This window comes from Meles meles, chromosome 7, assembly GCF_922984935.1.
Source record: "Meles meles chromosome 7, mMelMel3.1 paternal haplotype, whole genome shotgun sequence".
Classification (NCBI taxonomy): domain Eukaryota; kingdom Metazoa; phylum Chordata; class Mammalia; order Carnivora; family Mustelidae; genus Meles; species Meles meles.
This window is the reverse complement of record NC_060072.1, coordinates 110364950-110379124: the sequence shown is the minus strand read 5'-3', so window position 1 is coordinate 110379124 and position 14175 is coordinate 110364950. Positions and strand designations below refer to the sequence as shown.

Below are 14175 nucleotides of genomic sequence, written 5' to 3'. Positions count from 1 at the left end.
GTGATCTCTCTCTATCAAATAAATAAATAAAATCTTAAAAAAAAAAAATGAAGACATAAGGGTGGGTCCCCAATCTGATAGGACTGTGGTCTTGTAAGAACAGGAAGAGAGATCATTCTCATTCTCTCTCATTCTCAGTCACTTCCTCTCTCTCTCTCCTGCCATGGGAGGAAACAGTAAGGAGTTGGCTTCTACAAGCCAGGAAGAGAGCTCATAACCAGAAACTGCATCAGCTGGCACCTTGATCTTAGACTCCCCAGCCTTTAGACTGGGCTTTAAGCCATCAAGTCTATGCTTTTTTTTGTTATGGCAGCCCAAGCAAACTAAGACAGGTACCTAAATTAGGACAGAAATTTTGAGGGAAAGAGTAATCTTCTCAAATCAAGCTCTCTATGCAGTGCTTGCTTTATTTTTTAAAATAAAGACTGGATTATACCATACCTAGGATAGGACTATGTAACTCTGTTTTTTTCACTTCATGGTATGTAGGATTCGTATTTCCATGTTATTTTAAGAACTACTCATTTTTTAAACAATTATTCCATTTTGGGGGATGTTATATAACATACAGACCATAAGTATTGTGGAAAAAAGTTATCATTATCTGTAAATGAAATGATTATATACCTAGAAAATCCCAGAGAATCAACTGAAAAACTATTACAACTTATAATGAAGTTTAGTAATATGATCACACAGAAGCTACATACATAAAATTCAATAGCTTTCTTAACACCATCAATAAACGTTTGGGTTTTCAAAATAAGTCAGAGATTCTGAAATTCTTCTCTTCCCATTGTCTTTTCTCCATGTTTACTATAAAGGCCTGGATTGGTGATTCTGTGTGATTGGTTAATACAAGACCTAAATAAGTGAATGAATACATTAAAAAAAAGTGTGTATATATATATACAGACACACACACAAAAGTATTATATAAATATAGGTATAAGGATAAATATAAATATAAATATAAATGTAGAGGCTGCTTTTAGGCAACAGGTTTGAGCAATGGAACTTGAGCAAGATGAAAGGGCCCACAGTGACCACCAAGCTGATGTAAACAGGCTCATTAAGTGACTTACCTTGAAACAGCCAGAGACCATAACTAACTAAAGTGCTACATAAAACTAGGCACAGTTAACCAAAATGGGGAAAATTCAATACATTCCCATAATTCCTCACTCTGTGCTATAACTGGTCCCTCAACACTGACTTGTTGCAGATAGTCTCTCCTTGGTGTCCTGCCTGCCGTTCCCTTGCAGTGTATTTAATAAACTTCTAGCTCTTTTGTTCTGTCTTGGGTGAGATCTTTTACTGTTTATGCCACTGACCCCTCATCTGATCAGGATGCCCCACAGTTAATATATGTGTGTATATATATATCTACAGACACATTTGTATGCCAAGCAATTCAGAAACTGCAGGGCAGCCTATGCATAAAACTAAATAGCAATATACTGCACTAACAAAATATTGTTAAAACCTAAAGTTTTAAAGCATTGAAAAGAAACTGCCTAATACTATGTGATTTAAAAATGTTCACTGTAGGTAACCTGAAAAATTAAAAAAGAAATCACCGGTAAATCCCTGATCCTCTTATTATTTAGGTGTATCCATTCAGCCTCCTCCTGTAAACATTAAAAAGTGGCATACTCTTCTCTTTTTCAAAAAAATTTATTTATTGGGGCACCTGGGTGGCTCAGTGGGTTAAAGCCTCTGCCTTCAGCTCAGGTCATGATCTCAGGGTCCTGGGATCGAGCCCCGCATCGGGCTCTCTGCTCGGCAGGGAGCCTACTTCCTCCTCTTTCTCCACCTGCCTCTCTGCCTACTTGTGATCTCTGTCTGTCAAATAAATAAATAAATTTTTTAAAAATATTTTATTTATTTATTTGACAGACAGAGATCACAAGTAGGCAGAGAGGCAGGCGGAAAGAGGGAGGGGAAGCAGGCTCCCTGCTGAGCAGAGAGCCCAATGTGGGGCTCGATCCCAGGACCCTGAGATCATGACCTAAGCCAAAACCAGAGGCTTTAACCCACTGAGCCACCCAGGCGCCCCTTCCCTATTTCTAATAGAATATGGTAATTTTTTTTTCAAGACTTTTATTTATTTGACAGACAGAGAGAACATATGGGGGGCAGCAGAGGGAGAGGAGAACAAGCAGGGGGAGCAGCAGAGGGAGAGAGAAGCAGGTTCCCTGATGAGCAAGGAGCCCAATGCAGGGCTCAATCCCAGGAGCCTGGGATCACAACCTGAGCTGAAGGCAAATGCATACCCCTACAATATGGTTATTTTAAAAAAAATGTTATTTATTTATTTGAGAGAGAGAGCACTCGCAAATGCATAAGAGTGGGGTGGGGGAAGGGGCAGAGGGAGAGAGACTCTTAAGCAGACTCCATGCTGAGCCTGAAGCCTGATGCAGGGCTTGATATCATGATCCTAGATCACAACCTGAGCCAAAATCCATCTATATGTTGCCTGTAAGAGACTTATTTTAGATTTAAAGACACCTGAAAATTGAAAGTGAGGGGGTGGAGAAACAGATGTCATGCAAATGATGTAGAAAAAAAAAGCTGGTGTCACAATACTTATATCAGACTTTTTTGTTCTTGTATTGTTTCTTTCCTGCTTTGGTATCAGGGTGATGGTGGCCTCACAGAATGATTTTGAATGCATTTCCTCTATTCTATTATTTGAAGATTTTGATAAAGATTGTCATTATTTAAAACGTTTGGTAGAGGGGTTCCTGAGTGGCTCAGTGGTTAAGTGTCTGCCTTCATCTCACATCATGATTCTAAGGTCCTGGGATAGAGCCCTGCCATTGGGCTCCCTGCTTGGCAGGAAGCTTGCTTCTCCCTCTCCTACTCCCCCTGCTTCTGTTCCCTCTCTTGCTGTGTGTCTCTCTCTGTCAAATAAATAAATAAATAAAAATCTTTAAAATAGATAGATAGATAGATGGATAGATAGTTTGGTAGAATTCACCAATGAAGCCATTATAGTCTTGGGAGATTTTAAAAAATTTTAATTCTACTTTCATTCTTCCATTACTTTCATTGGTCTAAGAAGATTTCCTATTTTTTGGATTCAAGTTTCATGATTCAATCTTGGTAACTTGTGAGGTTTTAGGAATTATTTTATTTCCCCTAAGCCATTTGATTTGTTAGTATATAATTATTTATAGTAATCTGTTATCACACTATGTATTTCTGTGGTCATCTGTTGTCTTAATTTTCTCTTCCATTTCTCATTTTGGTTTTTGAGTCTTCTTTTTTTGTCTTAGCAAATGTAGTTAAAGCATTACCAATTTCATTATTTTTTTTAATGGCCATTAGTTTTAATTGTTATTCTGGTTTCTATTTCATTTATTTCTGATTTTTCTTTGTTATTTCCTTCCTCTACTAAATTTCAGCCAAGTTTCTTCTTTTTCCAGTTCCTTGTGATGTAATGTTAGTTGTTTATTATACAAGCATTTATAGCATAAATTTCACTCTAACATCTATTTCTGCTGCACCACCCCCCAAAAAGGAGTACATTATTATGACGAGCACTGAGTAATGTATAGAATTATTATTTTTAAAAAACATTTGTTTTGGCAAGAGAGAGAGAGCATGTATGTGTGCACGGGAGTTGGGGGGAGGGGCAGAAGGACAGGGAGAGAGAGAAGACGACTACCTGCCGAGTGCAAAGTCCAGACGTAGGGCTCCATCTCATGATCCTGAGATCATGACCTGAGCTGAAACCAAAAGTCAGATGCTAAACTGATTAAACCACCCTGCTGTCCCTGTATAGAATTATTAAATCATTATACTACACACCTGAAATTAATGTAAAACTGTATGTTAATCATATTCAATAAAATAAAAAATACAATAAGAAAAACTGAACATTTTAAAAAATAAAATGTATTTTTGGGGGCACCTGGGTGTCTCAGTGGGTTAAAGCCTCTGCCTTTGACTCAGGTCATGATCCCAGGGTCCTGGGATTGAGCCCTGCATCAGGCTCTCTGCTCAGCAGGGAGCCTGCTTCCCCCTCTCTCTGCCTGCCTTTCTGCCTATTTGTGATCTCTGTCAAATAAATAAATAAAATCTTTTAAAAAAACTGTATAAAAATTAAATGTATTTTTAAATTTTCAAAAAGATTTTACTTATTCTTTTGAGAGAGAATGAGAAAGACGAGAGTACAGAGGGAGAGGGAGAAGCAAACTCCCTGCTGAGCAGAGAGCTGTACATGGGGCTTGATCACAGGACCCTGAGATCATGACCTAAGGCAAAGGCAGACATCCAACTGACTGAGCCACCCAGGCACCCCTAAATTTTTGTTATGTTATGCTATGTTGTGATGTGATGAATTTTATTTTATTTCATTTTATTTTTTCAGTGTTCCAAGATTCATTGTTTATGCATCACACCCAGTGCTCTATGCAATACATGCCCTCCTTAATATCCACCACCAGGCTCACCCAACCCCCCACCTCTCTCCTCTCCAAAACCCTCAGTTCGTTTCTCAGTCTCTCAGAGTCTCTCATGATTCATCTCCCCTTCCGATTTCCCCCAACTCCCCTCCCTCTCCCTCTCCCAATGTCCTCCGTGTTATTCCTTTGCTCCATAAGTGAAACCATATGATAATTGACCCTCTCTGCTTGACTTATTTCACTCAGCATAATTTCCTCCAGATCCATCCATGTTGATACAAAAGTTGAGTATTCATCCTTTCTGATGGAGGCATAATATTCCATTGTATATATGGACCATATCTTCTTTATCCATTCATCTGTTGAAGGGCATCTTGGCTCTTTCCACAGTTTGGCGACTGTGGCCATTGCTGCTATGAACATTGGGGTACAGATGGCCCTTCTTTTCACTACATCTGTATCTCTGGGTTAATACCCATAAATAATGTATTTTAAAAGTAACTTAAGAATTAAAGAAGAGGAAATCATAATGGGAATTGTAAGCTATTTATAGTCAACAAAAAATGAATATACAATATACCCAAACTTGAGAATACAACTTAAAGTAGTCCTTAGATGAAAATTTATAACCTCAAACAACCTCTGTATACCCTTGTTTAAAGAAAAGTCAGAGGGTGACTGGGTGGTGCAGTGGGTTAAGTGTTTGACTCTTGGTTTTAGCTCAGATGGAGATCTCAGGGTCATGAGACGGAGCCCTGCAGTAGGGCTCCATGCTCAATGTGAAGTCAGCTTGAGATTTTGTCTCCCTCTGCTCCCCTCCATGCCCACCCCCTCTGCACTCACATTTGCACACTCTCTCTCTCAAATAATCTTTAGAAAAATAAAAAATGAAAAATGTCAAGATTGAAAATAAGTAAGTTAAGCCTAAAGTAAATTGAGGAAACAAAGACAAAAGCAAATATTAGTGAATTTTAAAAAAGATATAATTAACAACATAAAAATCAGGTTCTTTGAAATTAATAATAAATGTCCAGTAGAAAGGGGAACCATCCTACACTGCTGGTGCGAATGTTAGCTGGTGCAACCACTCTGGAAAACAGTGTGGAGGTTCCTCAAAAAGTTGAAAATAGAGCTACCTTACAACCCAGCAACTGCACTACTGGGTATTTACCCTAAAGATATAAACATAGTGATCTGAAGGGGCACGTGCACCCGAATGTTTATAGCAGCAATGTCCACAAGAGTCAAACTGTAGAAAGAACCTAGATGTCCATCAACAGATGAATGGATAAAGAAGATGTGATATATATATATATAATGGAATACTATGCAGCCATCAAAAGAAATGAAATCTTGCAATTTGCGACGACGTGGATGGAATTCAAGGGTATTATGCTTAGCGAAATAAGTCAATCGGAGAAAGACAACTATCACATGATCTCCCTGATATAAGGAAGTGGAGATGCAATGTCGGGGGTTTGAAGGGTAGGAAAAGAATAAATGAAACAAGATGGGATCGGGAGGGAGAAAAACCATAAGACACTCTTAATGTCACAAAACAAACTGAGGGGGGCCGGGGGGAGGGGGGTAGGGAGAGGGTGGCTGGGTTATGGACATTGGGAGGGTATGTGCTATGGTGAGTACTGTGAAGTGTGTAAACCTGGTGATTCACAGACCTGTACCCCTGGGGCTAATAATACATTATATGTTTATAAAAACATTAAAAATTAAAAAAAAAATGTCCAGCAAAACAGGTCAAGAAAAAAGACATAAGCATGTATTAGAAGGAACCAAAACAGGAGGGTATAACTATAGACAGAGATTTTAAAAATCATCAAATACTATATGTATGCCAATACATTTAAATACTTAGGTAAAGGGGATACTTTTCTTTAATTTTTTAAATTTTTAAATTTTATTTATTTGACAGAGAGAGATCAGAAGTAGGCAGAGAGGCAGGCAGAGAGAGAGAAGGGGGGAAGCAGGCTCCCTGCTGAGCAGAGAGCCCGATATGGGACTCAGTCCCAGGACCCTGAGATCATGACCTGAGCCAAAGGTAGAGGCTTAACCCACTGAACCACCCAGGCGCCCCAAAGGGGATACTTTTCTTAAAAAAACATAAAAAATGATGCAAAAAGAAATGTTAAATATTAATAAATCAACAGTTAATGAAGAACTCTCCTCATTTCATTACAGAGCAAACATCCTGTGAAATGGTGAAAGTTCTGAAGTGAAAACATTAAACTGAGGGACAAAAAGGCCTATCTTTTTTTTTTTTTAAAGTTTTTCTTTTTAAGTTGTTAATTCTCTTTACAATGCAGGGAAAAATAAGGAAAACTTTCATGGCTTCAATAGTAGAATGGGTTCTTTTTGTTTGTTTTTAAGATTTAATTTATTTGAGAGAGAGAGAGAAGAGAATGCACAAGCACTCAAGCAGAGGGAGCAGCAGGGGGAGAGAGAGATGCAGGCTCTCTGCAGAGCAAAGAGCCTGATGCAGGGCTCGATCCCAGGACCCTGGGATCCTGACCAGAGTCAAAGGCAGATGCTTAACTGACTGAGTCACCCAGGCGTCCCCCAAAAGGGCTATCTTTAACCACTGCTCTTATTCAATATTACAATGAAAGTCCCAGCCTGGGCAATAAGGAAATCAAATAAAATAAAAGATACAGAAACTGAAAAGGAAAGATAGAACTTTCATTATTTGCATTAGCCTAAAATATCTGTGAAATCTATTAACTATGAGACAGATGACTGTTAAATACAAGTATTAACCAATTAAAACTGTAATATGAGAAAACATAAAAATAGCTAGTAATATATGAACTTAGAAAGGTACATATTCTCCTATGCATAAATTATCTGTGAGTGAAATCACAAATAGTCCCTGAGCATTGAAGAATAACTTCAAACAGAGAGCTAGAACACATTCTTAAAATTCATGATGCCATTCACATAATGCTTAAAAGCATATGAATCAATTGTACTGGTTGCTTTGGAATATATACATACATAGTACAAGTGTCCATTAAAAGTGGAAGTTAGTGGTGTGGAAGGTGGGAAAGGGGAAAGGATTGTTGTACATCATCTGGAGCAGGTGACATGGTATACGGATAGAGATTTCTCACCAAGTTATAGAGACAGATTCTTTGTACTGTCATATTCCTATTTTATGTACCTTATTGTTCTCTAAGCTGTTATTATTTTACATATTTTATAATTTAAAAATATTCATGGGAACTGTGTGTTCCTTCTACAGGTTTTTTTAAAAAAGTACAAGCAAAAAATGTGAGTTATGAAATTTCTAAAAGTCAGTAGGCTGACATGCTAATTATATTAAACTTCCTCTTGGAATGAAGGGGGAAAAAAGAGAGAGAGAGAGACAAGTAAGAAACAGACTCTTAACTACAGAGGACAAACTGATGCTTACCAGAGGGGAGATGTGTGGAGGGATAGGTGAAATAGGTGATAAGGATTAAAGAGTACATTTATCATGATAAAAAAAACTGAGGGGCACCTGGTGGCTCTGCCTTTGGCTCAGGTCATGATCCCGGGGTCTTGGGATCGAGCCCTTCATCGGGCTCTCTGCTTGGCAGGGAGCCTGCTTCCCCCTCTTTCTCTCTGCCTGCCTCTCTGCCTACTTGTGATCTCTGTCTGTCAAATAAATAAGTAAAATCTTTAAAAAAAATTGAAAGCAAAAAAAATTATTCTTAAATCTAATTTTAACTGGCTGCATAGTATTCTGTTGAATGGACATTTAATGAGTCTCATTTTTGGTCATTTAGGTTCTCCACACTTTTATCTGGTAATACATGCACATTACTAAGTTGTTTCCTCCCTCCAAAAAATGACAGCAAAGAAAATACCAAAAATTGTCTGGGATAACCAAATTTCTCTTTTCATAGATGACTTAGGGTGACCTTGAAAACAGGTAGGGTAAATTTTTCTTATGTCATGTGGTATCACGTGACAAATGGAAAGTTTTTTTGCAAAGTGGGTCTTGGGGAAGGGGACAGGAGAGAGGAAAGGACAAAAAGGTGTACCTAGAAAGTAAGCAAAACATTTGCACATAATTCATATGGTTGAGAAACTTTTCCATGTTAACTTTAGTAGTAATGCACAGTGAAAATATTCTTGGCTAGTTATTTTCCTAGAACATGTCATACTTAAATCTTTAATATGTGATACCTAGTTTAAGTTTAAAAACTTAAAAAGAAGTACTATGAGGTGCCTGGGTGGCTCAGTCGGTCAAGCGTATGCCTTTGGCTTGAGTCATGATCACAGGGTCCTGGGATCGAGCCCTGCGTTGAGCTCCCTGCTCAGCTGTGAACTGGCTTCTCCCTCTCCCTCTGCTGCTCACCCTGCCTGTGCTCTGTCTCTCTCTCAAATAAACAAAATCTTAAAAAAAAAAAAAAAAGTAGCGACCTCCAATAGGAGCCATTCATGTAAAAAATAATAAAAATAGAAAGTTAAAAAGGCGTTCTAATAAGGCACACAAAAATCCACTTTGAAGGTAGAAGGTATTTCAAATATTTCTTAGGAGTATGAAATCCTCCCAAGGGAACTGATAACAGCAGACTGATAAGACCAAAGACTACTTATTTGATACATATAAGTGAATGAAAAAAGTCATAAGAACTTAGTTCTCCATTTCCAGAATACATGAAGATGATCAAAGTTCAGTGTTTCTATATCTAGTGTTCAGAACTTCAAAGTTTGTTCCCTGCATAGTCATGAGATTGTGCTCTAAAATAATGACCACTCACAGAGCATTAGAAATTACAGAGAGTATCGATGACTCCCTGCTCTTAAGGAGCTCTAGTACTCTGCTCTTCTGAAGATAAGACCAACAAGCAAAAAGAGTTAAATCCTTCATGTTTTACTGACATGAAAGGTAGTTTATATCCAGGTATTTTCCCTCTTATGCCATGCCATGTGCATGTGCAGATAGTTGAATTCCCCTGACCCCAATGACATAAAGAGTAAGACTGAAGAAAGGAAGGGAAAGAAAAAGGAAGAAACTTACTAAAATAATAAGCTTCTTTAGTTGTAAATGCATACCTATGTATATAGGTATATGTACCCTCTCAGAGGAAAAGGAATTCATTCTGTAATCCTTTCTCTAAGATGTCAGTGCTCAAACAAGGTGTTAGAGAAACTATATTTCACAGAAAAATACTTAGTTAAGGTAAAAGATGGTGTATGTAAGTTATCCAAACACAGGTATTTAAAGAAAAGGTCTGAATTTCAATCTTTAAGATTTTCTCTAGTTCACTAATCTTTGCTTTTCAGTTTGTGCTATTGTTACTAAACCACTTAGTTTCAGACATAATTATAGTTGGAAGGAAATATTCTGAGATATTTTAGAAAACATTGTGAATAAATTTTACCTTTATTAATTTGGATTATTTCCAATTATAATTATCTTTAAGAAAATATTAAAATTACTTCTGTATACATTTGTTAAACCTTGGAAATAATTTTATCATAGTGAATTATAATTAAACTTTAATTAGTTGTATTGGTATTTGATATACAAAATGAAAAAAGCATAATCCCTAACAATTTCAGTTAGGTGTGTCAGTTTCAGCGCTCCTTATACATTTAACAAAATCTCAACAAATTACCTTTAAGCTTTGTTTTTAAACAACTTTGTATCATAAAAAAATATAAATTAGTCATTAATTATTTTTTAAAAGATTTTATTTTATTTTTTTTTTAGTAATCTCTATATTCAATGTGGGGCTCAAACCTATAACCCTGAGATCAAGAGTTCCATGCTCTACTGACTGAGCCGGCCAGGGGCCTCAGCCATTAATTATTCTTGAGTTGTGCTATCTATTTGTCTCTGTATACACAAATGACTGAGGACTATCTCTGTAGCCAGGAACGTTTGTTTCCCACTGGTTGAACAGCTTTCAGAAGAACAATGTGAGACAGTGCAGTATGAAGGGAAGGCAACAAGATGAGGAGTATCTGTACTGAATTTAGCCCAACAGCTGTCCCAGTCAGATTACCTTCACATCCTATTTTATTTTCTCAACTGGTGTTCAAGTTCTAAAACAGTAGAATGTATCTTCCACTGATTTTGTTTTGATTCTTAAATAAATCAGTCTGGTAGTTTAATTCTGATCATCTTGATTAGTATTTTCAGTTTACTGATGAAATCTTGAAGCTTGTTATCCTGCAAACACTATTATACATCAAGAAAAATGAAACCAGGAAGAAAATCAGCTGCAGTGACCCGAACTGACCAATTCTCCCCGTCACTGTCAAGCTACTTAAAAAAATTTAATTTTGATTCTTTTGAATATTTTTGTATATTTACGTGGTACAAGAGTTTTTTTTTTAAAGATTTATTTATTTGACAGATAGAGATCACAAGTAGGCAGAGAGGCAGGCAGAGAGAGAGGAGGAAGCAGGCTCCCAGCTAAGCAGAGAGCTCGATGCGGGGCTCGATCCCAGCACCCCGGGATCATGACCTGAGCTGAAGGCAGAGGCTTTAACCCGCTGAGCCACCCAGGCGCCCCGGTACAAGAGTTTTTAACAGTAGAAGTCAGTCTATCTCTTATTCCTGACAGTTCTTTTTCAAGGGGCTACCACAGTTAGCAGTTTCTTGTGTGTACCACCAAAGATTTCCTGACATTCCACGGCTATATTACTACACAGCCATGTGCAGACACATACACATTTTCCTCCAACAAATGGGAGCATATTCCAGTCTCTGTCCTGAACTATTTTTTTCCATCTAACTCTATCTTGAAGAGCCTTCCGTATCAGCAAATAAAGAGTTGTCTCATTCTCTTTGTTGACTTGTTTGATGCAGATTTAGATTATTTCTAATATTTTGTTGCTACAAAAAATGTTATAAATAATAATCTTGTGTATATGAAAACCGATAACTCTCAACTGTTAAAACTAAGTATCATTAGTTTTCACACCACTCTTCCTCCAAATAACAGCTTTCCCTGTAAGCTGAAAGAAGAGCCTAAATTGGGTCCTATGGCTGGAATGTTAAAAGTCCAGGTTCCTCAGATAAATACCTGGTTTCACCCAAAGGTAAGGAGGGGTGAGAATGGATGAAAAAAACACCCATATATCTAGTAGACTTTTACCTAATTTAAACAAAGACCAATGAACAATGATAGCATCAAAAATATATACACCTGTTAGAAAAATGTATTCCTATCTGACATGGAAAGGTTAATATATTCAAGTATCTTATTTGTATCCATTTTATTATTTCTGAGGTTTATGGAAATAATGACATAGGTATATATTATGTTCTCATTATTTTTTTAAAGGTTTTATTTATTTATTTGAGAGTGAGAGAGAGTATGAGGGGAAGAAGGTCAGAGGGAGAAGCAGACTCCCTATGGAGCTGGGACCCCAATGCAGAACTTGATCTCGGGACTCCAGGATCATGACCTGAGCTGAAGGCAGCTGCTTAATCAACTGAGCCACCCAGGCTCCCTATGTTCTCATTATTGATAAATCATCTAAGGGTTATAGTTGCAGGCTCTGTTACAGCCTAAAAAAAGGTTTCTAAATCCTTCAACAGAGATATAAAGGGACATCAGATTAAATCACTGTTAAAGCTATTATACTTCTGACAAATAGGAGTAGGTTAGAGGTAGTGTGTGAGGCTCCTTATGAATCACAAATTGTTCTTCCAAACTGTTGTATTATTTCCTTTATGCTGTTTCTTCACATCAGTGCAGCGACTTAAAGATGAAGACACATAAAGGACAGCATATGTCAAACATATCACCATGCAGAAGCACCCGAGCTCTCCGCTACTTCCCCACCACTCCACATGTAACTCTCCGCTTGCTGTTTTTTATCTCCATAAATGTAGTCATTATTCACTGAGTTGCTCAATCTAAAAAAATCTCAGAATCATTCTAGACTCCTCCTTTTTCACTAATCCCATTACACCACAAAGCCCTAGTGATCCTGTTTCCAAATATTTCCCCTATAATTAAGTAAGTGTACAGTTTCATCTGTATTATCACTGGTATACTATTTTATTGCTTCTTCTAAATTGCTGTCACAGTTATCTTCCAAAAGACCATTTGACCCTAATACTATCCTGCTTAAAAAAAAAAAAAAAATCTATGTACTGGCAAGCAGCAGTCACAAGTCCAACTCTCACCATGAACTACATACCGAAGGCCTTCACTGTCTGATCACATCCTATCACTCTAGCCTTATTTTCCTAAGGTGTTTTCAGAATATATAGAGATTATCCTTTTTTCCCATTTGTTCTGAATCTAAATATTAAAAAAATCCCCAAATTCCTAAGATAAACTGTACTGTGTAACTGTGTAATAGTTTTACACATTGTTGAATTTGCTCATATTTTATTTAGAATTTCTGTATCTACATTCATAGGTAATATTGGCCCATGATTTTTTTCTATTTGTTTTCTATTCTATTTTTCTATTTCTAGTTCTATTTTTAGCATCAAATAATGCTAAATTTATGAAATGAATCAGGGAACTTTCCTTTTTTTTTTTTTTTTTTGGTATTCTTTGGAATAGTTGTTTTAAGGTAGGAGTTATTTGCTGTTTGCTGTCTGGTGGAACTAACCTCTAAAAACAAGCAGGATCTGTATCTACCACTAGGAAGATTTTAAGCTGATTTAAATTTGTTAGTTTCAAGTACTGCTCAGAGCAAAGGGAAAGGGGAGGGGAGAGAGAGGGAGGGAAAAAGAGAGAGAGAGAGAGAGAGAGAGAGAGAGAGAGAAAAACCAAGAAACAGATTCTTACTACAAGAGAACAAATTGCTACAGGGGAGGTGGTGGGGGATGGGTGAAATAAGGGATGGGGTTTAAAGAGCACCCTTATCATGATGAACATCACTGTGGTATGGAAGTGTTGAGTCACTATACTATACACCTGAAACTGATAATAACACTGTTTTAACTACACTGGAATTAAAACAAAAAGCTTGAAAAAAACCCAAACTGCTCAGGTTTGGTAAGTTACATATTGTCACACCATTCATCCTATTTTCCTATGATTTTTAAAAGTTTCTTTTGTAGTTGTAGATGTGTCTCCTTTGCCTCTCCCAAATATTGTTTATCTACATCTGGTCTTTTTCTTAATCTGTCCTCCTATCTTTCATTTTCAACATTTTCAACTATTTTGCAAGTCTTCTCCAAGAACCAGCTTTTGTTTTCATTAACCTTTTTATTTCCTTTTTATTTCCTTTCTTAGGTTTGTGTGTGGAGGGGGGATTTACTTTGACATCTTTTTAATTTGAGTAATGCTAGCTCATTAACTTTTAATCTCCTAATGTATGCATTTAAGGGTATAAATTTTCCCCCAAGAACTACTTTAATAACACCCCACAAATTCTGATATGTAGTATTTTCACTGTTGTTCTAAATATTTTGCCAGTTCCCTTAGAATTTATACTTTGACTCATGATTAAAATGAGCTTTAAAATTTCTAAATGTGTGGCATTTACTATTATTGATTTTTAACTTTACCGCATTATATTCAGAGAACTTGATCAGAATAGTATAAACTCATAGGCATTTGTTGATCTTGTTCTAAGATTTAGTATGAGATTACTTTTATAAATATTCATGTGTGCTTCTAAAGAATGTGTATTTTCTAATTGTTGGGTCCAGGGTTCTATAGGCACACACAGGTAAAGACTGTTAACTGTCTTTTAATGTCCTTCTTAGTTTTCTCATATTTGATCTGTTAAATTTCTCAACACGATTATAACCTTGGGAATTTCTCTTTTTAGGTGA

At 36.8% G+C, this 14175-nt stretch overlaps 1 protein-coding gene across 11 annotated transcripts in view; it reads right to left on the bottom strand.

Moving 5' to 3' along the window:
• The window catches only part of ERC1 (ELKS/RAB6-interacting/CAST family member 1), a 547045-nt gene that overhangs the window by 77037 nt on the left and 455833 nt on the right, over positions 1–14175 (bottom strand). The gene's annotated exons all lie outside the window — the stretch shown is intronic.